The 20999-nt window shown below is 35.8% G+C and overlaps 1 protein-coding gene across 1 annotated transcript in view; it reads left to right on the top strand.

The window, feature by feature from the left end:
• LOC139118367 (uncharacterized) overlaps positions 1-13766 on the top strand; it is an 82501-nt gene extending 68735 nt beyond the window's left edge. The window contains exon 7 of the transcript XR_011548689.1: positions 13664-13766. The gene's annotated coding sequence lies outside the window, so the exon portion shown is untranslated. The remainder of the gene's footprint in view (positions 1-13663) is intronic.
• The last annotated feature ends 7233 nt before the right edge of the window (positions 13767-20999 follow it).

Below are 20999 nucleotides of genomic sequence, written 5' to 3'. Positions count from 1 at the left end.
ACAGGTGTGCGCGAAATTCCCCCGGCCCATCCCCATGTAAATACTGAAGGCTCCCTTAAGCGCCCCTCATGTTCGGCAAGCAAGAAATGTAGATTTCTAAGTGGGCGACCACAAAATCGAGAGGTTTTCATTATGTAGAGAGGAAGGTTAAGACGGCAATGACAACGAATGGTAAGTGATGACAGATATACATTCGTATATTGATCCCCTTCTCCTAAATTTTTATTGACATTGTGAAGAAGAAACACGTCCATAACGAGCCAGGCTCTAACATCTTGCTAACAAAATCAATTAAAAGGTTGTGTCGTGACAGTGACAACAGTGCTAGCATTATCGTGGTAAAGCGTTCTCATCAAGTCAACGTATGTTGGCAAAACGCAAACGGGTAGAAGCTTCAGGATGGGGGCACTTTTCGAAGAATTCAGGGACTATGACAGTGGATCACGAAAACACCAGCTAGTCAACTCAGAATTAATTTGACATCGTCTTTGCTCAATACTCTCTGGCTGAATTACACAAAGCTTTTCGGTCTTCACGCCAGTAGTGAACACCACCAGATGGAATGAAGTGACATTTCTCTGGGGCAATACGAATAAGACGTATGTATCGTCTAGTATGAGAAAGCCACATTTGTAATCAAAACACTCTTATGTAACTGCATGTATTTACATTTAACTACTTTGCTTGCTAAATGCGTACATGTTCGGATCATGGGATAATTGAGTTTTCATTTCTTAGCCCAAATTTGACTTTCCGTACTGTGATTGTTTGAATTCGTAATGAAGGAACAAGTTAATAAAAAAAAATCATATTTACCGAACGAACATACTTAGCACAACTTACCTATTACTTTCACGATAAAGGAGCATGTTGCTCGGTTCTCGGATGGATCTATTGCTTCACACAACACGACAGTCTCGCCAATACTGAAGTCAAACGATGAAGCATGGCTACAAGACACGTTAACTCGACCTGAATTGTCGACTGCGATTGGACTTGACCAAGTCACAACTGCTGTCGCTTTGCCAGGATCAGTGCTTTCTGTTTGATTTGATGGACACTGAATTGAAGGACGTTCTTCATCTGACAGATTATTTAACATACAAAGGAAATTGTGTTCTTGTCATATTTAATGTACATTTTATTTAAGTTACTTCTTATCTCCAGTAAATCATATATTATGCTAATTTGAAGCCGCTTGAAATGGATCGAACGCTGAACCCGTACAAGACACGAATAGTCATCTGCATATGAAAAATGCATTACATGTTATCTGTTTGCCGTTTCATTTCTTTAAAAAAAACAAGGTTACAGTGAATTTCAAATTAGCTTGGAATTACAACATACCCGGGTGATACGAGAAACGTTTTTGGCTATAGAAAAAACACCAACTGCATTTATAACAAACCAGTAAACGTTCTCCTTTCGTAGGTTTTGCAACAATTTAACCCAATACGACGACAACTGTTCTTACTCACAGAACACGTTGAGTGTAGGCAATACCAATCATTGTACCGACCCCTACACACTGTACTGAGAAAAAAACTATCGTCAGTGTTCTGTGCTGTTTCACCGACGGGAAATGTTATAAGGGTAAGAATGTTCAAGCAGTCAGTGTACGGGTGAGTTTCAAATTGGAGAGTCGCAACACTGACGATGTTGACTGTGGCACAGTAAATATCGTATTGAGTTACATTGTTGCAAAATCTACTGAATAAGAATCTTTTATAATGAATGCAGGTGGCGTTAATTTCTATCGTCCGAAGCGTTTTGTATATCACCGAAGCATGTTGTAGTTCCAAGCCTTTTTGAAATTCACTGTAAAAACTTTGAATGCAGCTTCGTGCCTGCTAAATGTATACACTGTCCTGATTAGTACATGTTGTGAAGGATTGGGTGCAGTAAAACATTTAAAATTAATTTCCTAATCAGCCTTATTCAGCTACTGGATTATGATTATTCAACATTGAAAGTTAACGTGTTAATGAAGGAAATACAAACATAAAGTAAACAGCTGAGCAAAGTCACCAGTGTACTGATACTTGAGCAAACCTACCTATTACTGTCACATTGAAGGAGCAGAAGGCCTTGTTCCCGCATGAATCTATTGCTTCACACAACACCATAGTCATACCAATCAGGAATTCAGACCATGAATATGGACTGCAAGACACGTCAACACTACCTGGATTTGTTATTAGCGTGGGAGCTGGCCAAGTAACAATTGATGTTGCCTTTCCAGGTTCAGTACTTTTATCTTGATTTGGTGGGCACTGAATTGAAAGACTGTCTGTTGGTAAGGAAACATACGAACAAGAAATGGTATTTTTTACCAATTGAATAACGTTCAATAATTTTAAAACACTTTCTTGGGAAGATCCAATGTTATCCATTGGCAATTAAATTAATTTTATGATATTGAGTACCAGATATAAACCTGCATAGTCGTTAGTTTACGACCCTTACTTCTACAAATCACAAATTTTGCAGATAGTTATTCAATATATGTCCCTTTGTACCAGATCATTTACATTCATTCAAAACAACATTTCTCAAATTCTTTCATGTACGATAATTTTATCTGGCAACATTTCAAACGATTGTTTATTTAGAATACATATTTGAGTGAAACGTACCTTGCACGGGGCACTGTATAACATATTGCAAAACTGAAACAGAGAAAAAAATTCACATCGTTTTATTTTCTAACGGGGATCGATATTGGTTTGTAAATGGTCTAAGGTGTAAACCTTTCAACATATTAAATGTACAACGGTACAATATATAAGAATGATATAAATATGAAATTCTGTGGACAATGAAAATCTGTACATTAGTTATCAATATTATCATATATGAGAAAGATATGCGCATTTATGGCGGTATTGCTTTGATAGCAATGTGTTATGACTCTGAAAATTTTACACAATTCAATGTAGCAGAACAATCTGTTGAGCTATTTATAGCCACCACGAAAGTGTACTTTGGGGACTACATTTCATTTTGTTCCTTCTTACTCCCATGATCACAGAACGAAGTTTGCATACTTCCCCAACAACGTGAGTGTATTCGAATAACACTGAGGGGCAAAATAATGTGGTTCAGGTTACCCGACCTAACCTAAATACTCACCACGAACAGGGCCGTGCATATCGAGAGATGTTGTAGTCCAAGTGAATATGTCGCCACCAGTGAAGCAGTCACCAGCGACTTGAGCTACCTGGCTTGCAGTCAGTGCTGAGGACCACATGTTTAAACTTGTTAAAATGCCAATAAATTTCTCACGAAACCAACAATCAGTATATGCGTAGGATCCTAAAACCAAGGTTCCACCACCATTTAGCGTCTCACCAGATTGAAAGCCTTCAAACCCTGCGTATAAGACCCCGTTGTCATAGAATTTCGAAAGACCTCCAGATGAAGACCAAGAAAAGCACACATGATGCCAGCCATCATCATTGACTGTTAAGTTTGTTGTGGCAGACGAGGCAAACTTTATATATGCTCTCAACAATTGTACGTCAAGCAATGCAAATTCGTAGTAATCATTTCCACTTGCATAAGACACAAGTGTTCCGTACATCATTGTGGTCTTCACCCAGACACAAACAGTCATCGCATTTAGATCCGGAATTTGTGTCGATACATAGACACTATGACAGTGGTCAAAATAGTCAAGTATGTCGCATTGACCTGGAAATGTAAAGATATGCAGAGTTATAACACACAGTACCTTGTCAAATGTATTAATTCTACGACATTGAATATAGCAGTAAGTGTAATTATTGCACGTCTAAGTTATATATGGCGCGTCACGCGATCTTCGCGATCTATGGTGATTTGTTGGTGACGTTACAGGGAGCATAGCTTAGACCTAATTTTAATTGTACATATGCCTTAATATTGAAGCAACACCTACCAGATTTCACTTTCTACTAACTACGGCGCGCCCATTGTTTCAAAAATATTTTAACTACTTGTGAGGATCAAGAAAAAAAATCGCTGGGGTTAAAAAAAACGAAGGGGGTCATCCAAATAAAAAAAATGCTAGGGGTAAATAAAGAGGGAGAGGGTACTGTGGTAGATAGAGAAAAAATTGCCGGGATTGATAAAAAAGGGAGAACATCCAGAATAGGTCTGGCGTATTGAAAAAACGAAGATGGGGGGGGGGGGTAACATCAAGAGAAAAATCGCTGGGGTAAAAAAACAGGGGGTACTATTGTAGTTGTAGATACAAATTAATGGAAACCGTTTGTGCCATTTAAATAAAGAGGGGGGAGTTTAGCCTGGTGAAAATAAAAAATGGGTTGGTTAGATATTTGTGAGGATCAAAAAAAAGTGCAGGCTGAGAGAATAGAGTTTCAGAATTATTTTAGATATTTGTGGTGATTCGGGTAAAGGGATTGGGCAAACAAATTTGGGAAGATTTAGAAAAAAAGCACTTGGGAGAGATAAAACGGAGGTTATCACCATTAACTTTAGGCAAAATACAAGTGTGTCATGATGCAAAACTTCAGTAGCTTTATCAATGTCAGAGAAAAGAAGAGATATGGGAACTGAGAAAGAAAATGAGCCATGCTTGTTGAAAATGTGGAGTATTTGTTTGGTGGGGAAAATCAATATAGGGGTCGCTACCATTCAAAATTTGCGGAGTGGGTGGACAACGTAGAAAAAGTTAGGGGGTCGTGGAATCCCGATTTTTCTGTGAGCATTTCGCGAACTGTAAAAATAAAATAAAATAAAATAAAACCATGGAGGAGCGGGTGATCCTTTAGCTTTCTCATTATTTTTGGTCAAGTAAAAAAGTGAAGGGAGTGGTGATCCCATAGCTCACTCATTTTTTTCAATATAGAGTCCATGATGTACTTTATAATGACCGAAGAAAGTTGAAAACAAGGTAACCAAACACGAAACAGCCAAATTCCTCATAATATCACGAGCACTAGGTCGTGTATTAAGAAAGTGAAGGGTTATCAATCGTTTGTATCCGGATGTTTCGTGTTATATTTTCCTGTGAACTGTAAGGCAGGCGGCCATATTAATCACTTACATCAGTTGTATGCAATGCATCAGTGACTGATAGTCACAGATTTCCGAGATCCGACGATTAGGGGTGTTCGTACAGGTTTCTCAACGCCGATGCTTCCCGTATTGAAAGCTGATGTAAGTACGATTCGATCGATGCAAGTCGCCAAAAAATCGGGCTCGATTTGATAAAGTTACGGCCATTCGAAGTTCTCCGAACTGAGCGTGTGAGTAAAGCCCTGCGTACGACGCTGTGTGCTCCCTGCGCTATACAGCTTTTCACCACAGCCCTGCTAAAATCCTTAGCAAAAACCGGCGACTTGCGGTCTCAATTATTAAAATAATTTTGAAACAATCGGCGCGCCGTACTTCTAACAGTTATCTGAATATTCAACATAGTTTATTTTACCTAAAATGATATCGTTTGATAGGGTAGCTTTGTGTCATTAGGGCTTTATATGTAAGGTCCACAGAGAGACGGAAAGATAGACAAACTTACTGAATTAACACAGGTTTACAAGTCGATATTGGCCCCTGTATCATGAATACGTCATGTTAGGACATAAACATTGTATAGAACTTTTGCAACTAAGCATAGGCAAATATACCCCAGAAGGTAAAACAATAGTGAATATGAAATGGTATTGTATAAAATGACGTAGGAACCAATCAATTTATTTTTATTGTGAGGGAAGCCGGTTTTGAATTATTTTTAAATCTCTTTTGAAATCAGGGGATAAATACAAAACTGCAAATGAAAGCTTAGGCAAGGAGCATGCCCAACAGCTAATGTTATTTTGTACTGTAGATTTGTCAGATGTGAGCCGGGCAAAGATATAAGTATCAACACAGAGAATTAGACAATAAAGAACCTATGAAAGGTGGTCAAGCCATCAAAATATTATTTGTAGGAAACGGTAACGTATTCAAATCAATTTGCTGCTACCTACCTGCATAAGCGTTTCGCCCGAAAAGGAATGCTACCAGGATTACTGCCGGAAGGTTTATTGTAGTTGACATCTTGTCTAAAAGTCTCATCAAAAGATCACGTCACCATAGTCGCGCAAAATGACAGACATGTTGAGATACACCAGCTTCCCCTGCCACTGGTTGTTTGATACTGATAAATTTCGAGGTATGCTCGGTTGAATACATTTCATTTAATGTTCTTTGCAACAATGTGATATATTTCTTTATTGCTATTAATGGTATTTACAGTTTGGTATTAACGATGAAAATTACCTATGTTGTGTACTTGGTGTTAGTTAGATTAATATTTTGCCTGTAATTATGGAACATTCTATGAGCAACACCTGCCGATACGGTTTTTTTTCAACCTTATGAAAATATGACATTTTACAATGGTATTATAAAAGGGTAATAAAGATGACAATTATCAAAAGCTTTTGCTACTCACTAAGAGGCACTTATTCCATAGTTGCATCTGTCTTTGTCTTTTTAAGAGCGATATGCTCTATTGATATCGCGAGGAAACTGTTATTGCAATCGTGAAATGTCAAGCATATTGTAAATTATAAAATCATAAATTTTGACTAAAGATACTAGTAGTCGATAAATGATTTGAAGCCAAAAATTTCCTGCCATTTCATTATTTCAAATAGTTTACTCGAGTCTCTAGATTTACGGTTAGTCAAGACAGTGCTCAGGCCGACATATGTATATATGATCTACAAGTAGTTTCCTGAAATATAAGATTCAAGATTTACGTAGTATCTACATTGTAGTTAAGTGAAATTCGTAAAACTACACCTCTCACAGCAAAAATACAAACATATAACAAGTTTAAGGGCGGTGCCTCAATTTAAAAGGGCGCGAAGCTATGGCGGCGTTCATTGTGTAAGTGGACATCAAACAGGCAACACGTGGGCATACGCTCCAAAAAATGAAAGAATTAAGTTTTTTTTTCTCGCTGCAAAAACCAGACAGACTGCCAAGCGGTCAGCACGAAGCTGCTACCGATCGAACTCTTTGATTATATTCAAATTCTAACTTGACTGGAAGACGATTTTCCAGGAAATAGCGTTTGTGATGGGAATCTATGACCGTTGGCGACTTTAACCGACCGTCAATCAATAATAAGTTTATTGCTTTTCAAGGCCACCGGCCCAAATGCGTCAATCAAACGCTTGTCTAAACTCTGTTTGCAGGATTAGCAAAAGGTGCCAAAAAGTTGAGATCAGTTTTTTTGTAATTAATGTGATAGAAACCCAACATCGTAGTGGCAAAGTGTTTGACTGGGAGGAGAACTCCACTAATGGGAGAACCTGGGATTGAAAATTGCGGCTTTAAGATTTAGATACGTAAATTCTGTTTAATGGTGTTTTTCTCATAACATCCGTAGCTTACAGTGTCGTGATTTAAGTGGCTTCTCGGCGGAAACGTTTCAAGACTCAAAGTTGACAAAGAAACTAATGACTTGTCGCGACGTAATTGAATAAAAAATTGCAAGAAACCGGCAAAGATGCTGACAAATCATACACAAAGGGCATAGCTTTTTAAAAGTCGACTAAAAATCGAACCTGAATATTACATTTTGAAAGGAGGTATTTCTCTAATACAGGTGGTGATATGGCATGTACTATACAAATTGTTGTTGAAGAGGGTTTGAATTACTACACTTTATTAAGACATGGCACTCAATCAACCTTGAGATAATGATAAATGTACGAAAAGTGGAATAATGGAGATATCACAGTATGATGTACAGAGTTATCAACATACTGGATGTCAACCCTTCCATCGCGCCTTCAGCTTAAGTTCTGTCTCATTGACTTTGACCTATAGGAAGATATCATCAACCCTCAAAATAATGGACTTTAAGCAAGTCTCTTCCTGCAAATTCAAATTAGTATTTTGCCTTGAACCTATGGTACTTCACTTTTAGCGCCTCTGGCTAGTTGAAGAAATGTGAGGAGGAGACGGACAAACCTAAGTATGAGACAAGAGCATACCCGTTCAGAGTTGAAGGACGTGAAGAGATTGACTGAAGCTCAGTTATGTTCAGCAAAAAAATGTTGACGTCTATGAGCTTATAATCAGAGAAATCGTTACAATTTGACAAGAAGAGTAGCTCCCCGAACATTATTACAAAATGGAAGGGTTCATCTGTAGTTGCTGTTTTCGTAATACACATACAGAATGAGCCATGGTGAGCCAGGCAGTTGATTGTGGGTATTCAGAGAAAGAATAAGTTAGCGCAACTACTCTGCAATATTATTTAATTTGTGACACACAGTAGTAAGACAATGCAAGAGATATTTTATCACATACTATTCGTTGTTTGTCTGATTTGTTGATGGCTAGTTGATTAATTGAGTGATTGATTTACCGATGGATTGATTGATTGATTGAGCCTGTCATAGAATATTATAAGTGACCTTGAAGCATACTTGTCGACAATTTTGAATAGAGAGTTAAACATAAATCGAGAGTTTACAGGTCAATTTTCTCGCACACTTGTGCACGCCAACATTCAAAAACATATGACATTTTATAACACCAGTCAATTCTACACGACTTTGGATTTGAGGTTGTGTCTGGATACAGTCAGCCATTATTCATCAACATCAGGTCACGTATACAGGTATTAACCCACATAGTCCAATGCGATGACATCGGCACCTTTCAAAGCCATGCTATTGTGGACAAACATACTGATTATGGCCTCAATTTACCTAATGCGATATATAGAAAATTTAACTATCATCATAAACATAATTATATGGAATCCGACACTATGCATAATTCTAACAAATAACACGACTTTGCTACCCAATTAAAAGAGCTGATGCCTGCAAAAATTGTAATCAATGAAAATTAATAAGTTATACTTTAACTTCACTTTTTAATTAGGTAACGATCGACAGGCCTTTCTATGGGTCCTAAGTGTAAATCACTCATTCTGGCACATATATAATCGAGTTGATATATCTACAGGGAAACATGAAAACATTTCACTTCAGGATGGTTACAATAATAAAATGAAAATCTACAAGCTGGTGACATTTATGACGTCACCTATGCATGTTCTATATAGCTGTCAATATCCATCATACTATCATAGATTAAAGCAACTGGATCTGATCGTGGTCATCGCAATGTTTGCGCATGTTTATAACGCTATTGACACCTTAAAAGCAATTAATATCATTATTTCTATTTCAATAAAATCGAGTGGGACCTCCTCTGAACGTTTTTATAAAATTATATAAAACATGTTAGAGAATACCATGACGCTAAAGCATTAAAGAGAATATGAATTCTATATTATCATTTCATGACTTAAACAATTTTTTTGCTCATGGTAAAGTTTTCACGTTATACAGCGTTTGGGTGTAACACACTCCATTGTGTCTGAATATTCTGCACATATGAAATCAAACAATCTTGTCTAAAACTATACTATAAACATACTTAACAGCCAGCAAACAATAACGTCTTCCCAAGCAAGCGATATGAAGTATCTGGTAACTGTGAACAGGAGGAGGCAAGTATTTCGAAAATCGAGTTTGGATATTTTATTACAAGAACAACAAAATACTCAACATCTGAATAACATCCTACTGATAAATTGTGTTGCAATATTGTATTGTGGATGGGGAGAGTTGAAAAATCTGGATTGGTCAAGTTAGTAGACCAATCATGTATAACCACAGATAATCTTACAGTTACACACTGTCGTCCGAATATTATTAGTAGTATGACGGTCGAGGGATGTGTGTAATTTCGAACATTTGTTTATTCATGATCATATTTTATTCATTCCGTAATAAACCTTGCGTGACTGATTATCAGCGCATACAACTTTCAGATTTTCGCCTTGGCCTTTGTTTTTCAAATTCGACTAAAATATGACACTTCAAGAATTGTAGATAATGAGTATCTTAATTGTTCAAGTTCAAATCTAATTGTTAAATAACAAAATTACTTATCACACGCTGTTTTATGAAATATATGTTTTAAAAAAAACTATATCACCGCTCTCGATCAGAACTTTCAACATGTTTATCGATACAATGGGTAACCTCAAAGTCAATGCCAGCTCGTCGGCCAATCAAAAGCTAGGCAGTCAATTGAAGTGACAATACACGTGTATAAACTGTCACCGTCAGGAAAATCCGCTCTCAATGGCATACGAATATGTAAGTTATGTCACCTTAAATTGCATGATCGTTTTTATCAAAGTCAGATAAAATTTTAATGTGTTACGGGAAAGGCATGTGACTAGACTAGTCTAATTTTCTTAAGTATGACGACACCAAATTGGAATGTTACTGATGGAATCTGTACCAAAATTGTGTTGAAATACCACACTGACTCCAATGCTTGAAGAAAGCGCGTACAGTTAATGGCTGTTAACAGTTTATTTCATTGTGAACAACACCCAGCTGCTTTCGTATCGGGATTTGTCGACTTGTAAAGTTTTTAAAGTTTAGATCCATCATTAGATGAAAGCATGGCAGGACCGTGTGCTTCCCTGTTACACAAGTTCATTCAGAAAGATAAGAACGTCAGCTTCTAGGGATGGGAAATGCAAAATTTAATTGGCCAGAATGTTTTAAAATCAGCGGGTGTAGTGGTCACAGTATATATTCGCATTTCCTCTCTCCGTAGAGTCATGCAATGCATTCTGGACGAAACTGCTAACCTAACAGTAGGTCGTCTAACTCAGGAAAAAGAGGTGGGTCAAGTCAAAGGTCTTTCACCGTACCCCACATCAGAAGATATAGGTTTTTATGTACAGAATATACCCACTGTCTCACGTGAGCTTAGCCTTAAAATAGTCTTACGGAGCTGCATTCTTGCATCACAGTACACAGTAGAAACTATGCCAGTTATTCACCTCAGTGACTCTACATTTAAAATGATTGGAACTAATGTGTTATAATCTGATAGAGGAATAATGTTAAATTTATCTGCAAATGTAAGCTCGTATGCTCTTCCTTTTTTAGTTATACACTTTTTGTGAGTAATTTTTTAATATTGCAATATGCAGCAATGGAACAATTGAAGATCCAATCTCCCAAACTAATTCCAGTCGTGGAATGGAATGCTTCAAAATCCAATCCACAAAATATGCAAATTTGCTAACAATCAGTTTGTAACGCTAATTAAATTTTCACATGACAAAATCTTTGTGTGACCGATGTTACTCCGAAGTCGAATTAAAATTCAGTGGTGCCAGCTTAGCACGATTGGAACTAGTTTGGGAGAACTTGTTTGTGAAGTAAGGTCGTTCTAATCTGGAAATGTAAGCTCATCTGCTTTTCTTTTTAAGTTACAAACTTGTTTTTATGAGTAAATTGTAATATTGTAACATTCAGCTATATGGCACCAAACACTTTTTAAAAATTTGAAAAATATGAAGATCAAATTATCCCAAATTAGCTCCTATCGTTTGCTTTGATATATCATCTAAATTATACAGCAATTCATTAAATTCAGAAGTGTAATTGAAGTCTTTGAATTCTACTTTTTTATATTGTGTACTTACGGAAATTGATTAAACAAAGTAGATTGGCTATTTATGATATGTGGCTGTCAGCATGATTAAACCTTTGTGTGATAAACGTACTTGAGAAGTTCAAGTTAATTGAAAGCGCCTAGCTTTAATATATAGCCTGACAAAATAATTCTATAAAACAGACAAATGATGAAATGATAATCAATACATGATGCTTATGTAACTGTCAGTAAGCCACTGTATCCAAAGCCTGACAAAGTACAGCGCCCTCTAGCTCTATAACCTAATTGCTGAAATTCATGAAATGCACGAACGACCTAATACTAAGTGTGTCATGCTCTTCAAACTTTCTGATTAACTATATATATAGCAAGTGATGCAATCGTTTTATATCAGAAAGCTACACATAATCAGTGTTGATAAATCATCGCTGTGAAAAAAACGCTCTGATTTGGTTGTATCCCAAAGAGGTACTGCAACATTATTATTGTCTTAATTTCGAACCGTAGTAAGGCAATATGCAATCGATGCAGCAATGACTTCAATAATTTAAAGTCTAGTTTAAAGTCTTTCTTCCATGGATTTCTCTTTGTTATTTGTTCCGGTACTTCGCTGTCTGTTCTGTGTTGTTTTGTGTCTGTGTTTGTCATAGTTGACCATATAGTAACGAATTTTGACCTATTATTATTGGATTCTGAATGGGTCTAATTGTGATTATTCTTTTACCAGAGGTATATATTCATCGTTGCTTGGGTTTTGTTTGTTCTCTTTGGTCTCATTTATATGACTTTTCATTTTAAGCATGTTTGATTATTGTACTGATCGCTTTCATTTCAATTTTTAAATACTTTTTAGCTTGTCATGTTATTGATAAAAACTTATCTAGGATTTATCCTCTATGTGACTCTGGAAATAGAAATCCTTTGGCACGAAATAAATTAATAAAGTAATAGGAGAGGGTCACTTTTTTGACCAGGGAGAAGGGGGAGAGCCAGCATTTTTGTGCAAGTAATCAAGGGAGAGTCAATAATTCCTATGTATCTATTTTTTAAAGCACCAACCCTCCCACTGTTGATTCTGTCCAGGTCCCTTATTATGTTTGAGTAAGTTAAACAACACATGTAATCGAAAACAAACAGTGAAGGGTTACTAACCTCCAAATTCTTAAGATGGAACAACACAGTCTGCAAACGGTAACGTTCTGTGACACGAAGTTACTTTCGGAAACGCTGCTTTGCGTTATTATTTTTCCCAATCAACGTTAACCTGCCAGCTTAGCAAATTTTGTATCATATCGTTTTTATGTCAACCATTTATTTTGATATTCTTTACTCCTTGGTGATATAGGGCAGAAACTGTTGTGCAGATTCGCTGATAAGCTTACATTATATCAACCCGATTGATATGTATAAGCTGGACTATCTCCTCTACAAAGCGAGACCAAACGAAAGTTTCGTTATTAACACAGGTATTTATCCACCATCTTGGATTTCTGTAACGTATTTTTAAAATGCATAGTCAAAACTTTGGTAAATCTGAAGAAAATGTGGCCTCATCCTCGTTACTGTAAGAACCAATGCTTGATTGTCTTTGGCATATTCAATAGTAAATAAGCCCAAATATGCCTCGCACGAAAGTGTTGAATTATACAAAAATTTGTTCAGAGGTATATCTAGGTACACCAAAAGCATAACAGGGGCATAGCGTAAATTGCAAACATAGCTTAAATACTATACCTTGTAATTGATTCGTTGTCGAATAATATTTTTTTCAAATTTCTTTTAGGAGCCATAGATAATTAAGCAACGCGCTTGACAGATGAACCATAATTTTGCCATGGTTATGCCGTGAATATATACGTAAAGCTCAATCACTGTTCAGATGTTGCTATGAAACGTCCCTGAAGGTTGAGAGTTTAATCCTTCGAATGACAACTATTGCAGCAGTTTATCTAGTTAGGATAGAGTTCAAACTTATTTTGAGATTTCCACATCCACACTTTTGTTAAGGGAAGGGTTTTGAAACAAAAACCATTATTTTCGTCGAACACGCAGCGCGCTTGGACAGTTCACCATCCTTGGGATTGCAGGCCCTCGTATTGAACTGTATTGTACGTTTGTATAAGCATGATGATGTATTTTGTGTAAATTAGAGGTAAATGTTAATATATCTTGCACTATAAAATGTTCTGAAATAAGGTTAACAATACATGCAAATAAAACATCTATTTTCGGCAACTTTGTATGTTTAATTTTTCATTTTTAGCTCACGTGTGTAAACACGTGGGCTATTGTCATAACGATGTATGTCTGCCTGTCCGTGTGTGTGTGTGTGTTAGTGTGTGTCTGTCTGTCTGTCTGTTTACACGATAATTCAAAAACGCCTGAACGGATTCAAGTCAGATTTGGTACACAGGTACCATGTGCTACTTGCAAGAACTGATTAGATTTTGGTTAGTGTGGCTTGCATATTAATGAAGTTACGCAATATCGTTTTTTTTCCGTACAATGGTTTCCCTATGGAGACGGTAATGACAGTGTAGACATATATCAAGAAATACTGCACAAAATTTCATGAAACTTATCACAGATGACAATCTAAGAACATTATGATGATACTGTGAGTGTCATGTCAATTATCTTCTCATTTGCATATTTAATGAACTTTTGTTATTAGTGAGATAACTCTGAAATTCCTGCACCAAACTTGATGATACTTGCAACAAATATTGATTTGATATATATCTAATTATACTTAGAAGCATTAGGCAGTGTCAAGTTAATAAATAGCTCATTTGCATATTTTATGAAGTTTGTAATTAGTCATATAACTCCGATATAACTTCACCAAATGTGATGAAATATGCTGCAGATACTGATCCGACTGATATCTAACTGTAGTGTAAAGCATTTAGTAGTGTTAAATTAATTAAGGGTTGATTTACATATTTTGTGAACTTTGTAATTAGGTATATAACTCTGAAATAACGGCACCCAAGTCAATGAAATTGGGTACAGATATTGGTTTGATATATATCTAATTGTACTGAGAAGCATTTGGCAGTGTCAAGTTAACAAATAGGTCATTTGCATATTTTATGAAGTTTAGTAATTAGTGATATAACTCCAAAATAACAGCACCAAATGTGATAAAAGCTGCTGCAGATACTGATCCGTCAGATATCTAATTGTGGTGTAGAGCTTTTAGTTGTGTGAAGTTAATTAAAGGTTCATTTGCATATTTAATGAACTTTGTAATTAGTAATTATTTAAAGCATTAAATTTGATGAAACTTGCTACAGATGTTGATCTGATAAATATCCAATTGTACTGAGAAGCATTGAGCAGTGTCAAGTTAATAATTAGCTCATTTGCATATTTCATGAAGTCTTATAATTAGTCATATAACTCCGAAATAACTGCATCAAATGTGATGAAACTGCTGCACATACTGATACGACAGATATCTAACTGTGTTGTAAAGCATTTAGTAGTATAAAGTTAATTAAGGGTTCATTTGCATATTTATTAAACTTTGTAATTAGGTATATAACTCTGAAATTTCGGCACTAAAATTTTGTGAAACGTGCTACAGATATTGATTTGATAAATATTTAATTGTGCTATGAATCATTGAACAGTGTCAAGTTAATGTTAGGGTTTATTTGCATATTTAATGAACTTTGTAATAAGTGACATTATTCTAAAATTACTGCATTAAATTAAATAAAACGTGATACAAATGTTGATCTGATGGATATCTAATTGTCTCATAAAGCATCGAGCGGTGTCAAGTTAATTGACAGCTCATTCGCATATTAATAAAGTTTTGTAATTAGTGATTAAACTCTGAGAGTACTGTGCGAAGTTTTAACAAACCTGTTACATATAGTGATATCATATATATCAATGTTCTGTGAAGCGTACTACTATTAATGAACCAGTTGTTAAACACGTGAGCATATTCAGTTCATATCTGGTTGTATTTCTTAGTGACGTTATTTGAAACATTGTCAAGGCTATCCTTAAAATCCAGAACGCACTGAGATAGGTGTGGTGAATCGCCTTGTCGTAATACGTCTCACATTATAAAGAATAGCAATCGTTGTCATGTTGAGTCAAATCATTGAATGAAAAAAGAAGTTAAATTGACCGTATATCAAAGAGGGCGCAATAACATTTAGCTTTTCTGTATGTATGTAGGTAGGTAGGTAGGTAGGTAGGTAGGTAGGTAGGTAGGTAGGTAGGTAGGTAGGTAGGTAGGTAGGTATGTATGTAGTTCTTATTTATCTATATAATACTTGCTTAGGAAATAACTCAACTATATTGAGAGGACAACGAGGACATAGCGACATTCCAGCACCTCGGATTCACAATATTATTTCACAAAGGAAGTCTAAAATAACCATCCTGTAATAGGACTTTCAAATCCAAACGGACAAGGGGCTATAAGCTGAAGGTGTGATAGAACGATTTGGATGAAATTTGTTCGCCATACTGTCATTTTTAAATAAAGAAATCGCCTTATTTGCCAAGTATCATTATTTTCAGTGACATTGGGGTCTCACAAGCCATCAATATGACACTGTAACCCCTTTAAATGTAATAATCTCCAAAAATGTAATATTAACCACAATTATAAAATCAATCAAAAAGGTAATAATACAGTCAACCATTAATGTAAAAACCCGGAACCACAAAAAATAATAAACAAATTCACCATAAATATAATAAAATTCAACTATAAATGTAATAAACTTGTATATGTGATCATCTTTTTTATCAATACCCTGAGTAAATAATAAACTTTAATAAAGATAGTGTAATGTTATTACATACTTTCCCAGTACTAGGTTTTCTTTCCGAAACACAGAATAGAATACATTGAGAACATTATCAGAAACCTGAAAATTACCGATCAAAACGTTGGATAAAGAAAGTGGAACAGCAGTTCTACACACTAATGATGACATAATACGGAAGTATCAAAACAGCTCGTTGAGCAGTGATAACGCACAAAGTTTACAACAGACGACTCAGAAAAAACAACAGAGAAATATACACAACCTCTAACAGAAACTTACCAGACAACATATGTTGGCGAGAACATATATCAATATTTAAATTAGTAAAAACAATACGATCACTAACTTGAACATCGTAGAACAGAATCCGACATTATAACATCCCAAATGAAGGAACAAACTACAAGTGGGACAACATAGGTAGACAGACAATCTGTCAAAATTCCACACAATTTATCCACTGACGATGACTTTGAGGCGACTGATGAAGAAAGTATGGCAACTTTTCCAAAAATAGCGTTAAAGATCGTCGTGTTATAGTCTGTCCACTCTGAAGTAGAAATTGCAATAGCATGCAGAGTACAGCTGTGTCTCGCCGTGGCAAATCGATTCAATACACAAAACAGCGAAACGTAAAGGTACACTTTCAAAATACACAAATCACACAAGGCGCAAACAAATAAGACATGGACAATGACTGGAGTTGCTTTCCTATTTGTTACATAGATAAATATTTATGGTCTAATTCTTAAACTGTGATGACAGGTAGATTTGTAACATTTTTGGTTGACAAGAATTACATTTATAGGTGAGTTTTATTACATTTATGGTTAGCCATTTATTACAATTATGTTTGGTGTTTTATTATATTTATGGTTGCTATTTGTTACATTATTGGCGACATTACATTTATACTGGGTTAATTTCATTGCAAGAATAATCAGTATACATCACATCTGGCGAAGGTCACAAACGCTGAGACACCAAATTCATCCTCTGTGCAAGTTCCCATTTTGACCTGTTTTGTGTCGAGATACACTCTCACATTCGTGACGCAATATGCATTGACGAGACAAGCCTATATTTTTTGGCCCATACAATACAACAACAATGCGTCCTTTTTGCATCTGTCTTTCGTCTTTTTAAAGAGCGATATGCTCTATTGATATCGTGAGGGAACTGTTATTGAAATCGTTAAATGTCAAGCATATCGTAAATTATAAAATCATAAATTTTGACTAAAGATACCAGTAGTCGATTAATGATTTGAAGCCAAAAAATTCCTGCCATTTCATTATTTTAAATAGTTTAATCGATTCTCTAGATTTACGGTTAGTGAACACAGTACTCACGCTGACATATGTATTATATGATCTACACGTAGTTTCCTGAAATATAAGATTCAAGATTTACGTAGTATCTACATTGTAGTTAAGTGAAATTCGTAAAACTACACCTCTCACAGCAAAAATACAAACAAATAACCAGTTTAAAGTCGGTGCCTCAGTATAAAAGGGCGCGAAGCTATGGCGGCGTTCATTGTGTAAGTGGACATCAAACAGGCAACACGTGGGCATACGCTCCAAAAAATGAAAGAATTAAGTTTTTTTTTCTCGCTGCAAAAACCAGACAGACTGCCAAGCGGTCAGCACGAAGCTGCTACCGATCGAACTCTTTGATTATATTCAAATTCTAACTTGACTGGAAGACGATTTTCCAGGAAATAGCGTTTGTGATGGGAATCTATGACCGTTGGCGACTTTAACTGACCGTCAATCAATAATAAGTTTATTGCTTTTCAAGGCCACCGGCCCAAATGCGTCAATCAAACGCTTGTATAAACTCTGTTTGCAGGATTAGCAAAAGGTGCCAAAAAGTTGAGATCAGTTTTTGTAATTCATGTGAGAGAAACCAAACATCGTACTGGCCAAGTGTTTGACTGGAAGGAGAACTCCATTAATGGGAGAACCTGGGATCGAAAATTGCGGCTTTAAGACTTAGGCACTTAAATTCTGTTTACTTGTGTTTTTCTCATATCATCCGTAGCAAACAGTGTCGTGATTTAAGTGGCTTTTCGACGGAAACGTTTCAAGATTCGAAGCTGACAAAGAAACTGATGACTCCTCGTGTCGTAATTGAACGCCGGCAAAGATGCTGACAAATCATACACAAAGGGCATAGCTTTTTAAAACAGTCGACTATAGAACTGAAGCTGAATATTACATTTTGAAAGGAGGTATTTCTATGATACAAGTCGTAATGTGGCATGTGCTATACAAATTGATGTTGAAGAGGGTTTGAATCACCACACTGTATTAAGACATGCCCCTCAATGATTTGTAAAACCTTGAGATAATGATAAATCTGCGAAAAGTGGAATAACGGAGATATCACAGTATGATGTACAGGGTTATCACCATACATGAGATCAACCCTTCCATCGCGCCTTCAGCTTAAGTTCTATCTCATTGACTTTGACCAACAGGAAGATGTCATCAATGCTCAAAATAATGGACTTCAAGCAAGTCACTTCCTGCAAATTCCAATTAGTATTTTGCCTTTAACCTATGGTACTTCACTCATAGCGTCTCTGGCTAGTTGAAGAAATATGAGGAGACGGACAAATCTAAGTATGAGATAAGAGCATACCCGTTCAGAGTTGAAGGACGTGAAAAGATTGACTGAAGCTCAGTTATGTTCAGCAAAAAAAGGTTGACGTCTATGAGCATATAATCAGAGAAATCGTTACAATTTGACAAGAAGAGTAGCTCCCCGAACATTATTACAAAATGGAAGGGTTCATCTGTAGTTGTCGTTTTCGTAATACACATACAGAATGAGCCATGGTGAGCCAGGCAGTTGATTGTGGGTATTCAGAGAAAGAATAAGTTAGCGCAACTACTCTGCAATATTATTTAATTTGTGACACACAGTAGTAAGACAATGCAAGAGATATTTTATCACATACTATTCGTTGTTTGCCTGATTTGTTGATAACTTGTTGATTAATTGAGTGATTGATTTACTGATGGATTGATTGATTGATTGAGCCTGTCATAGAATATTATAAGTGACCTTGCAGCATACTTGCCGACAATTTTGAATACAGAGTTAAACATAAATCGCGAGTTTACAGGTCAATTTTCTCGCACACTTGTGCACACCAACATTCAAAAACATACGACATTTTATAACATCAGTCAATTCTACACGACTTTGGATTTGAGGTTGTGTCTGGATACAGTCAGCCATTATTCATCAACATCAGGTCACGTATACAGGTATTAACCCACATAGTCCAATGCGATGACATCGGCACCTTTCAAAGCCATGCTATTGTGGACAAACATACTGGTTATGGCCTCAATTTACCTAATGCGATATATAGAAAATTTAACTATCATCATAAACATAATTATATGGAATCCGACACTGTGCATAATTCTAACAAATAACACGACTTTGCTATCCAGTTAAAAGAGCTGATGCCTGCAAAAATTGTGATCAATGAAAATTAATAAGTTATACTTTAACTTCACTTTTTAATTAGGTAACGATCGACAGGCCTTTCTATGGGTCCTAAGTGTAAATCACTCATTTTGGCACATATAATCGAGTTGATATATCTACAGGGAAACATGAAAACATTTCACTTCAGGATGGTTACAATAATAAAATGAAAATCTACAAGCTGGTGACATTTATGACGTCACCTATGCATGTTCTATATAGCTGTCAATATCCATCATACTATCATAGATTAAAGCAACTGGATCGTGGTCATCGCAATGTGTGCGCATGTTTATAACGCTATTGAGATCTTAAAAGCAATTAATATCATTATTTCTAATTCAGTAAATTCGAGTGGGACCTCTTGTGAATGTTTTTTTTAATTATATAAAACATGTTAGATAATACCATGATGCTATAGTATAGCATTAAAGAGAATATGAATTCTATATTATCATTTCATGACTTTAAACAATTCTTTGCACATGGTAAAGTTTTCACGTTATTCAGCGTGTGGGTGTAACATACTCCATTGTGTCTGAATATTCTGCATATGTGAAATCAAACAATCTTGTCTATAAATCTATACTATAACATACTTAACAGCCAGCAACCAAAACGTCTTCCCTAGCAAGCGATATGAAATATCTCGTAAATGTGAGCAGCAGGAGGCAATTACTTCGATAACGAGTTTGGATATTTTATTACAAGAACAACAAAATACTCAATATCTGAATAACATGCTACTGATAAATTATGTTGCAATACTGTATTGTGGATGGGGAGAGTTGAAAAATCTGGATTGGTCAAGTTAGTAGACCAATCATGTATAACCACAGATAATCTTACATTTACACACACTGACACCTGAATATTATTAGCAGTATAACGGTTGAGGGATGTGTGTACTTTCGAAAATTTGTTTATTCATGATCATATTTTATTCATTCCGTAATAAACCTTGCGTGACTGATTATCAGCGCATACAACTTTCAGATTTTCGCCTTGGCCTTTGTTTTTCAAATTCGACTAAAATATGACAATTCAAGAATTGTAGATAATGAGTATCTTAATTGTTCAAGTTCAAATCTAATTGTTAAATAACAAAATTACTTATCACACGCTGTTTTATGAAATATATGTTTTTAAAAAAAATATATCACCGCTCTCGATCAG

The sequence above is a fragment of the Ptychodera flava genome, chromosome 2 (assembly GCF_041260155.1).
Source record: "Ptychodera flava strain L36383 chromosome 2, AS_Pfla_20210202, whole genome shotgun sequence".
Taxonomy (NCBI): Eukaryota; Metazoa; Hemichordata; class Enteropneusta; family Ptychoderidae; genus Ptychodera; species Ptychodera flava.
Note: the sequence above shows the minus strand (reverse complement) of the source record. Positions and strands in the feature narration are given on the sequence as shown.